Source organism: Apis dorsata, unplaced genomic scaffold (assembly GCF_000469605.1).
Source record: "Apis dorsata unplaced genomic scaffold, Apis dorsata 1.3 scaffold_3, whole genome shotgun sequence".
In the NCBI taxonomy this organism is placed as follows: Eukaryota; Metazoa; Arthropoda; class Insecta; order Hymenoptera; family Apidae; genus Apis; species Apis dorsata.
In genome coordinates, this window is record NW_006263306.1 from 37435 (window position 1) to 46660 (window position 9226).

Consider the following 9226-nt stretch of genomic DNA (forward strand, 5'->3'; position numbering starts at 1 on the left):
ATAATAATCGAACGTTCGATGGAATTTGTAGAAATATTTTGCAATGGAGTGATATAGCGATAGTTTTGTCTTGTTTGTTTGATTAATCGATTAGAATAAACGATATCTATACGACATGAGAATTGAAATTTTCTCTGATGATTTAATAAATTGAAAATTAATCGATAACTTATCTCGTGATTTTTATTATTAATTTTTTTCTAATTGATTTATGATATTAATCAATACGTGGGATATTTTTAAATATCTCTTTTTTTAAAAGGCAGTGTAAAAAAGATACTGTTGGTATTTGTAGTCTTAAACACAATATCATTATTACAACTTGAAAGGAGCCGTTCTCCTCGAAAAGGGAACCGTAAAAGAAAACCATATCGGACACGGTGTGATTAAGCAAGAGGAAAATGGGTAATGAACGACAAATTTCAAAGCGAGGCGTAATGAAATATTGGAGAAATGTAGAAGACGCTTGTTCCATTCGATGGGAATAGAATAGTTTGGACGAGACTCCTCTTCCAGTCTCTCACTTCGAGAAAGAAAAAGAGTAAACGGAAAAGATCTGTTTCAGAAGGGAAATCCTCGTACTCGTAATTACGTTTGATTGTGTTTGAGCGACTGACAGATGCTTGACGAGCAGAACCAATAAAATCTTCAAGGGCCTCCTATCGTTGCGGGTTCTGGATTCTTTTCTCCACCATTTTTCTATCCTTTCCTGATCTTTTTTCCCGACCTTTCGAGGATTCAAGATAGATCCTTTTGTACGCGAAAAGAGCGAATGGAGATTATTAAAAAGTCGATCACAGTGGGGATCGTGGTGATCAAGCTCGAGGACGAATTCGTTTCATATGGCGATTTTTTTCAACTCTTTCCACTTTTCATCGCTTCAATCGTTACATATAAATTCTTGAAAATTATTTGATCAACTCTTTTTTTCTTTTATCACGTTTAAATTCATCAGGGGGATTAATATCTCACCTCTTGGTAAAAGATCGAGGACATGTCTTCGATAAGATGGCGAGGAAAGAGCAAAGTGTGCTGGCTTTTACGAAAATCTGGGGAATAAAAAGAGTTCCCTTCCCTGGAGAAGGTTTCCCTGTAATCACGGGCGTGTTCACGCGGAATGATGATCGGTTGACGGCTCCAAGTGCCAATAAAACTACGACCGCACGACGATTTTACCGTAGAATTTTCTATTCACCCAAAAAGCCTGCTTTTCTTCCTCCTCCTCCTCTTCTTCTTCTTCTTCTCTCGCTCGATATTCGCTCGATGGAAGTTTGAAAAGTTTGAAAAGATCGGGGCGACTTTTCAAAGAACTTTCGACAAACGTCTATTTTTAAGTATCCACCTCTCTTATTATCCACCTTCTTATTTATGAAACTATCGAAACTCATCCATCGGTGAATTGCCAAGGACCGATTTATCTTCGCCGTGACTCCGCCGACAATGAGTATGCGGAAAGTTGACGCGAGCCGATAAATATTTAACACCGTTCGGCCGTTGTGCGCGTGGTCGAGACTACGAACTTAATATCCGTTTTCCTTCTTAAGAAAACGTTCGTTACCGAGAAGATGAATTTCTTGGAAATTCTTTTGACAAGCTCGACCGTCCATTTTTTTTCCCACCACTTCGTTGTACTATAGGGTATTATATAGCGGCTATCGCGCACAGGCACAGGTAACAGGTATCCAGCTATACAATAGCTAATTGTTATCCTACGACTGATTAATCGACCAAAGAGCTACTGTGCCCGACTAAGCACCGTCTATACTACTTAGAGCTCTAGCGTCACACGTTGGCCAGCGAGATCATTAGTACGCATCTTGCCAAGGTGTCTGGCCAAGTATATTATCCATTACCACTCCCTATTCCTCATCAATTCGATCAGGAAGATTTATCGCCATTAATATCCTCTCACTGCGATGGAATGTGTTATCAATTATCAATGAGCGTGAAAATAATTTTTACTTTAAAATAAATAGCTATTAGGCAAGAAGAACGAATTATTAATAAAGAAGTAATATTCGATAACATTATTGTTCTTATTTAGGGAGACAAATGAGGCTTCCACGAATTCTTGATAATTTTTATGGAAATAGTTTTTATTGAACGACAAACAAACTCGAATACGAAGTACCCCTATTTCCATTCCCTTCCAGAACGAAATCCGCCATCAAATTCCCGTTTCTCTTCTCCCTCATCGATCTCATTTCTGGAATGATAGCCAGATTATCCGGCTGGATGGCCAGACACATCATCATCGGCGGCTTCTTTGTCTTGGATGATTCTCCCGATGAGAATTAGGTACCCGCTGTCTTTCACCGGGTTGCCGAGGTGGGAATAAGGGGATGGATAAGAACAAAGAGGGACGACGACGAGGCTTCCATCCTTTGGGATTAGTCGAGAGGAAGAAGGGTGGCGGAAGAAAGACAGCGTCTTCGAGCGGAAGCGTAGAACATTTCGAGTAATTATAATTCCTTTCTTTTAAACGAAGGGGGGGGGGAAAGAAGTCCATTATTTTTTGAATCGAGTATCTCCCTTTCAAGATATCTTTATCGTACAGGGCCAAGTTTGTTCCTTCAGGAGGACTTGTCGAGACAGACGAATTATTTTCGAGGAAGAATCGTTGTAACGAAGGAATTGCTTTAAATACGCCTTTGAATCGCACATTGAATACACATATCGTTGAAATTGCTCGACTCTTGATACCCCTTCACTCGTTCATACCAGGTATTCGTGCTACCCGTGATCCAAGAGTTACCTTTTATTCACCGTAGAAAACTACAAAGAGCATAAGGGAAATTGAGTTTCGAGTAGCTGCACGAGGAATGCGCGCTTCTTAGGGAGCATTCTTCTTCTCGTCCTTCTTCCTTCATTTCTGTTAAGGCCTTAGCCTTTCCCTTTTTTCCTATCTTCTTTCTTTCTCTTTTTCCCTTCGATAAACTCGTTCGAGACGGACCAAGTTTCAACCAACTTAAAGGAGTTAGTGTACCGACCCAGTGTAAAAAAGTTTGGATTTTAGGTACTCGCAGATTTTAAGGTTCCGTGAGTTTCAGTTTATTACACAAATTGTCTCAACAAGTGTCTGTCTCGAAGATCGAATATAACGATCGATATTATTCTTCTTCTTTTTTTATGTGTATACGTATATATTTTATTGTAAAAAGTTTTCAGAAGAAATCGTAGTTTGCTAACTTTCTCAAGTTCCTCGAGAAACTTGATAATTCCGTAATGAACAAGGTAAGAGAGAAAAGAGGAGAATGTATATAAGGTTGCTTTTGATGCATCGGGTTCTTCAGGTACGGAGACAGAAAGAAGGGGGGATAGGGGAATAAAAGTTTTTAATTAGTGGTTAGTAACCAAGTAATTAATTAACATGGTAATGCGTACATTAAGGGATCCCTCTCTGGTTGAAAGCGAAGAATCTTTCTTTTCTTTACATCACCATCCAGCGATTCCGAAAAAAAAACCCAAGCATTTGCATCGATTTTTTTTTTCTCGCTTTCTTTCACTCACAATGCCCCTATTTTCATAACTATTTTCATAACTTTCTCGCATATTTCGCGTTACGTAATGGAAAGAAACGTTGGAAGAAAAAGGGATCCCCATCCGCCCCGCTGGACGAGCCAGTTCAACTTTTCCGCTTAAAAGGCCGCTTAATCACAATTTATTTGGACCAAGTTTTCATTGCATCTCCTTAAAGATGATGTATGCACTGTTCGTAGCCGAGAACTTTCTTGTGAGATTGTGAGAGCTCTCGCGAATTCGCGTCGAAAACAGAAACCGCGAAACCGAATGCGCATCCGGGCAAAATTTTCCCGAAATTCTCGAATTTTTGTATCGTCGAATTTTACTCGAATTTCCTTTGAAAACGGAAACATGCACAGAAATTCTCGAATTTTTCTCAAATTTGTTTTCAATTTACCATAAAACAAAACAAAAAAAAAAATAAATAAAAACAAGAAAAATATTTATCAAAATTTTCAAATATCGTATATTTACATCAAAATATTCCTCCTTTCGAATTTTCGTATTATCGAATTTTCATCTCAAATTTCTTTCCAATTTCCTTCGAAAATAAAAGCGTATCGATAAAACGACGATATATTTGACTATATTTTTTCTATAATTTTCGAATTCCTCTCCCACTTGATATACAAAAACGAGATACTTCTTGGAATCGGATTAATCGACATTCATCGCACAGTAAAAATGCTGTTCCTGTACAAAGTAAAATACACATTGAGAGGAATTGCCAGGATAAGAAATTTTATATCGCCCCTGCCGTGAGAGTTACATTTTTATACGATGCCTGATACAATTTTCTGGCGCGACGTAAACGCGTACGGAATGTACAGAACGTCTCTGTGGCGCGTTATAATGTACACAACTGCGACGAGTGTATTGTTTCTTTCAATTTTCATTCGTCGCTAAAGTTAATCGTTTTGCGATGATTTTCATTACGAAGGGAGCGAAAATTTAAATTTTCACGTCGCACGCGTGTTCAATCTCGTTTTAGATTTCGATCGTTAGATCGCGTTAAATCTCGTCTCGTCCGGATAAGAGAAAATGGGTAACGACGTAGCGGCCGAGATCTCTTGACAGCCGTGAGGAATGCAAATTGGCAAAGCTCGCGCTCTCCCCTCTCCTCCTCGCGCTCTTTTGCCCCACCGTGTCGTCGTCGCGTTTCAAGGTTTTCCTCGAGCTTCGTTCTTATTTCTACGTGCATTTCCTCCAAGCCGCGGCAACGTAATCCTTCTTTTTAAGACGGGGGTGTACTTTGGAAAAGTAATGCAGAAACTCGCTACAATGATTCGCAATTTAGCAACTTCTCCTCGCGTTTCTCTCACCCAGTCATCAGTCTTTTACATTTCTTTTTTTTTTGTGGCGGCGAGCAACGAAATATAATTCTTCATTCCAATTGCGAGATTCACTTTTTTGTCATAATTGGCGAAAAATTAAAAGGGAAACGTTTAGATCTTAATGTTCACTTAGATCGTAGACAATATAATGACGTTGAAACTTTGACGAATACGTACTTGAATATTAATTTTATTAATTATCTTGTTATAAAGAATAGTGTAACGAAATTCTTATTAAAAAATTGCAAGAATTGTTAATAACAATTAATTTTAATCATTTGATAAATTGCAATCTATCTCAACTCGATCAATTTTATTTTTAACAAATTTTACAACCTTCCAAACTCTCGTTTCATCTCAATTTACATCATTCATTTATTCATTCACTTTCATTTCTTTCTCCAATTTTAATTAACCACCAAATTCCTACGAATCGAAAGAAACGAGAAATGAAGATTGCTGCGTAAGATTCTTTTCTTTATTCAACAACCTCAGATTTCTTCACAGGATCAATAGATAATCGGCGATTATCGATTAGCGTCTGAATGTGTCACGAAGCGTGTGCACAATGAATTGCGAACGAGTGCGATTCCCGGGGATCGCGAGGGATTTCGCGTCCAAATGAAACGTTCCGTTGATCAATGACACTGTCACGTGACGGCCGACCGCCGGAAGCGGCCGTGGTTTCACGTTGCAACGTTATCCTTTCCTGTGCGGGGTCGCGGCCGCATAAAGCGCGCGCTCGACCGTGATTCCCTCGCGCGTGGGAGGCGCAGGCCTGATAAGCGATGCGCGAATTACAACGTGGCGCGTCGTGTTCCACACGGGGAGCGTTTGACTTTATTCGATTCGATCGCTGATGCTACTACACCGGATTGGATCGAGCGTCGCTCGTGGTTGAAGAAGGACGATTTCAATGTTAATCGATTTGTGTTAATTTTTAATTTTTTCTCGATATTTGTTCAAGTATTTTTAGAGATTAGAAAATACTTTTAACGTTATTTAGTTGGAAGTGGAGACGATGTAAAGCTCGGATTAGGATCTTTTTACGTGAAAAAATGATTTTTTTTTTTTCATTAGTTTATCCGAATTTAACACTTGATTATTTAGAAGGAACGGCGTCGAAGAATCGAATGTTAATTATTCAAAGGGATAAAATTAATTTTCGATCGAGCTAAGTTTACCACTCACAACTTCGGGATATTCCAAGTTTAAATTCCCCTTTCTTCGCGATTCTCTTTGATCCAAACATCGGAACAATTTACAACTCGTCTTACAAGATGGAAGGATCGTTAAATAGTCGATTCAGAAGATTCATCTCAGGATGGATTGCCTCGAATCTTGGCAAACTTGGCGCGCGCGCCTCGATTTCAAGTTCGACTAATTCGAGCTAGATTCCTTGACAAACTTAAACGTTCGAGAAATTTAATACGCGCCGCGCGCGTGACGGGATTTTGATTATCCCGTGAATGATTATTGGTACAGAATTGAACATCCGCTTCGGTATGCACACGCGACAAAGCTAATGAATTTCGGTGTGGACCGTCGATTAACTCGCGGTGGAATCTTCAAATCGTGTTGGGTTGCAAGGGATGGAAGTTAAAGCAAACTCGAGATGGAATCTTGAAATTTTCGATCGATATATATAAGACTGTTAATTTTCGTTAAATCAATCACGATCAATTGATTACAAGTAATAGATAAAATCGAAACTTTAAACCACTCGAATGTCTCTCGAGTCTCTTTTTTCAAAAATTTTCCAAACTTGGAGTTTGATTAGCAAATCCTCTTCAATAAATTCCATTCGATTTATGAATATTTTCAGAAATTCAGAACTTCTGTTCACGTTTTGGATTCCATTAGTCCATTCGAATCTCTGAATCTTTCCTCACAATTTTCCTTCGAAAGGAAAATCTAAACTTCCAACGAAATTTTCGAACGCGTTCCATAAAACTGATTCCCCCTTCAAAATACTCTAATCCTCGACATCTTTTTGGACACACTCGAGGAGATTTCTTCGGTTAAAGATAATCCTGAAGATTCCTTGAAAAATATTCGCCACGAGTCGATGAGCATTCTCGTTGAAGCGAGAACGTGCCGAAAATGGCGAAACGATCTTCCTCTCAGAGAAATTATCTTACTCGTTGAAGAACGTGTCTTTTTATCACACATTCATCCCCTAATATTCCAAATATTCTTATTGTTTCAATTGTTCAATCGATACCAAAGTTACTTAAATAAATTTCACTCGATATGGACTTAACCATTTCGTTATCCTGATTAAAACTTTTGATTAAATTAATCATATTCGAGATGCGCATGTATAAATAATTTATCACGAAAATTGTAAAGAGATTTGCGAATTTTTTGAAAGATCAAGCTGTCATTGCACGAAACGATTGCGAGGTATCGTCGTTATTCGACGAGTTTCCTCGAGCAAATAAAACTTCCCTTCATTCTATCTATGCTTATATCCTAGAATCGTACGATGATGATATAAGATACGTTTAGTGGAATTGTGGCATTCATTCAGAAATCTTATGCTCTTTCCTCTCGAATAAATCTCGTTGATTTAATACAAATCAATACTTTTGCACATTTGCATTCATTCACGGGATCTTCCCACATATTTTCAAAATTAATCTTAACAAGATGGAATATCGGAATGTGTCGTTATTCCAAGAAATTCTTGAAACAGAATTTAATCGATGTTAGAATCTTTCACGATCCGCAAAATTAATAGGATCGAACGAAATGTATGTTTTGACATCCAGCTAGCACTGCAATTTGACAATGAACCGAACGATATATTATGGTAACACGATACTAGTTCCACGATATTACAATAAATATAACTTCGTGATAAAATAACGAATTAATAAAAAAAAATAAAAAGGATTTATTTTATCCGAATAAATAAATCTTCCTCTGTCCAAATACACATCTACTTAGAGTTCGTTTACTCGTTAAGCAAAGCATATATCTCAAACATCTCTTCCTCGATGTTTCTCCCACAGAGATCCTCCTCGGATAAAGGTTTCAAAAGGTTTCACAAAGAAGCAGGCGAAGCCGCGATAATCTCAATTTTCCGGGAGATCGGTCGTTCGTTCGAGGGTATTCAAGCCGCACACGATCGAAATCAAAAGCCAAAGTCGCTTTCTCGGGACGATCCTTTAACGAAGACCGGAATACGTGCCAACTGGCCCTTGGCCGACTTTCGACTCGACGGTTATGATCGTGACCAACGTGGGGAGCAAAAGGTTCGAGATAAAGGACGAAAGGTGTTAACAATGGCCCAAGTAACCCGAGTTGTGGTTCGTTTAAAATTTCGTGGAACTCGAAAACGTTTATAGAACGTTTCTATATATTGTTATTCGATCTAATAACAAAACACATTGTCCTTCCATTCTTATTTTTCGTAGAAAATTTCGTAGAATCTATCCGATTTTCTTCGATTCTTGTCCTAGACGTTTTTGGTTGATAATAGTTTCGAGTTTGATAGTAGTTGAGATCGTGTTCGAGATCGAAACTTGCAAGGATGAGAGGAGATGCGATTGCTGCATGGGTGGAGGATTAAATTACGACGAAATGAATGGATATTCCTCGAGAATCGAGAGATCTTCTAAAGTGTTACCATTTCTTGGAGAAGGAGAATATTTTGGCGAGGTATTTTAAAAAAGGATATTGCGAGGTTATCTGTATAGACTTGGCCAATTTGCTAATGAACAACGGCGCAGTTTGTTGTATTTGTTCGTCGAATAACGGTTTTAGTGGGAGATGCGGAGCCCTGTTTGTTAATATCCTCCGGGCCGGAACAGATTTCATTGTTCTGTCAATATGTTTCACATGAATATTGACGTGCAAATATTTGACCAACGGTTTTCCAACTTGTTCAACCTTTTCGTCTATCAATTTTGGTAATTAAATATCGTCTTATAAATGCTGTAAAAGCCCGAGAGCTGTGTGTTTGTCAATTAATCGGATCAAGTTAAAAGACTGGTTTCATACGCAGCATGATTATAAATGAACACACGCTCCGAGATAATAAAATATATTCGTTTCGTTTAATTTAATATCAAGTTCACACGAAATTCATCGACGACCCGTTTTTAATCCGATTAAAATCAATCAAACTTTTACTTGTAAAATTGTAAACTTCAAATTTTTCTTATCCAATCACCTACAATTATCGTCAGATTCTTCTTAACATTTCTCGAATTCTTTCCTCTTATAATGATTAAGCGTCGCTTGACCATTACTTTCACCTTTCACGCACAAAGAAAAATAGAAACTCTTTCTCTCTCTCTCTCTCTCTCAAAAAAAAGAATTGAATATGCACTCGATCGAGGCGAGGGAGGAGGCGTTGTTGG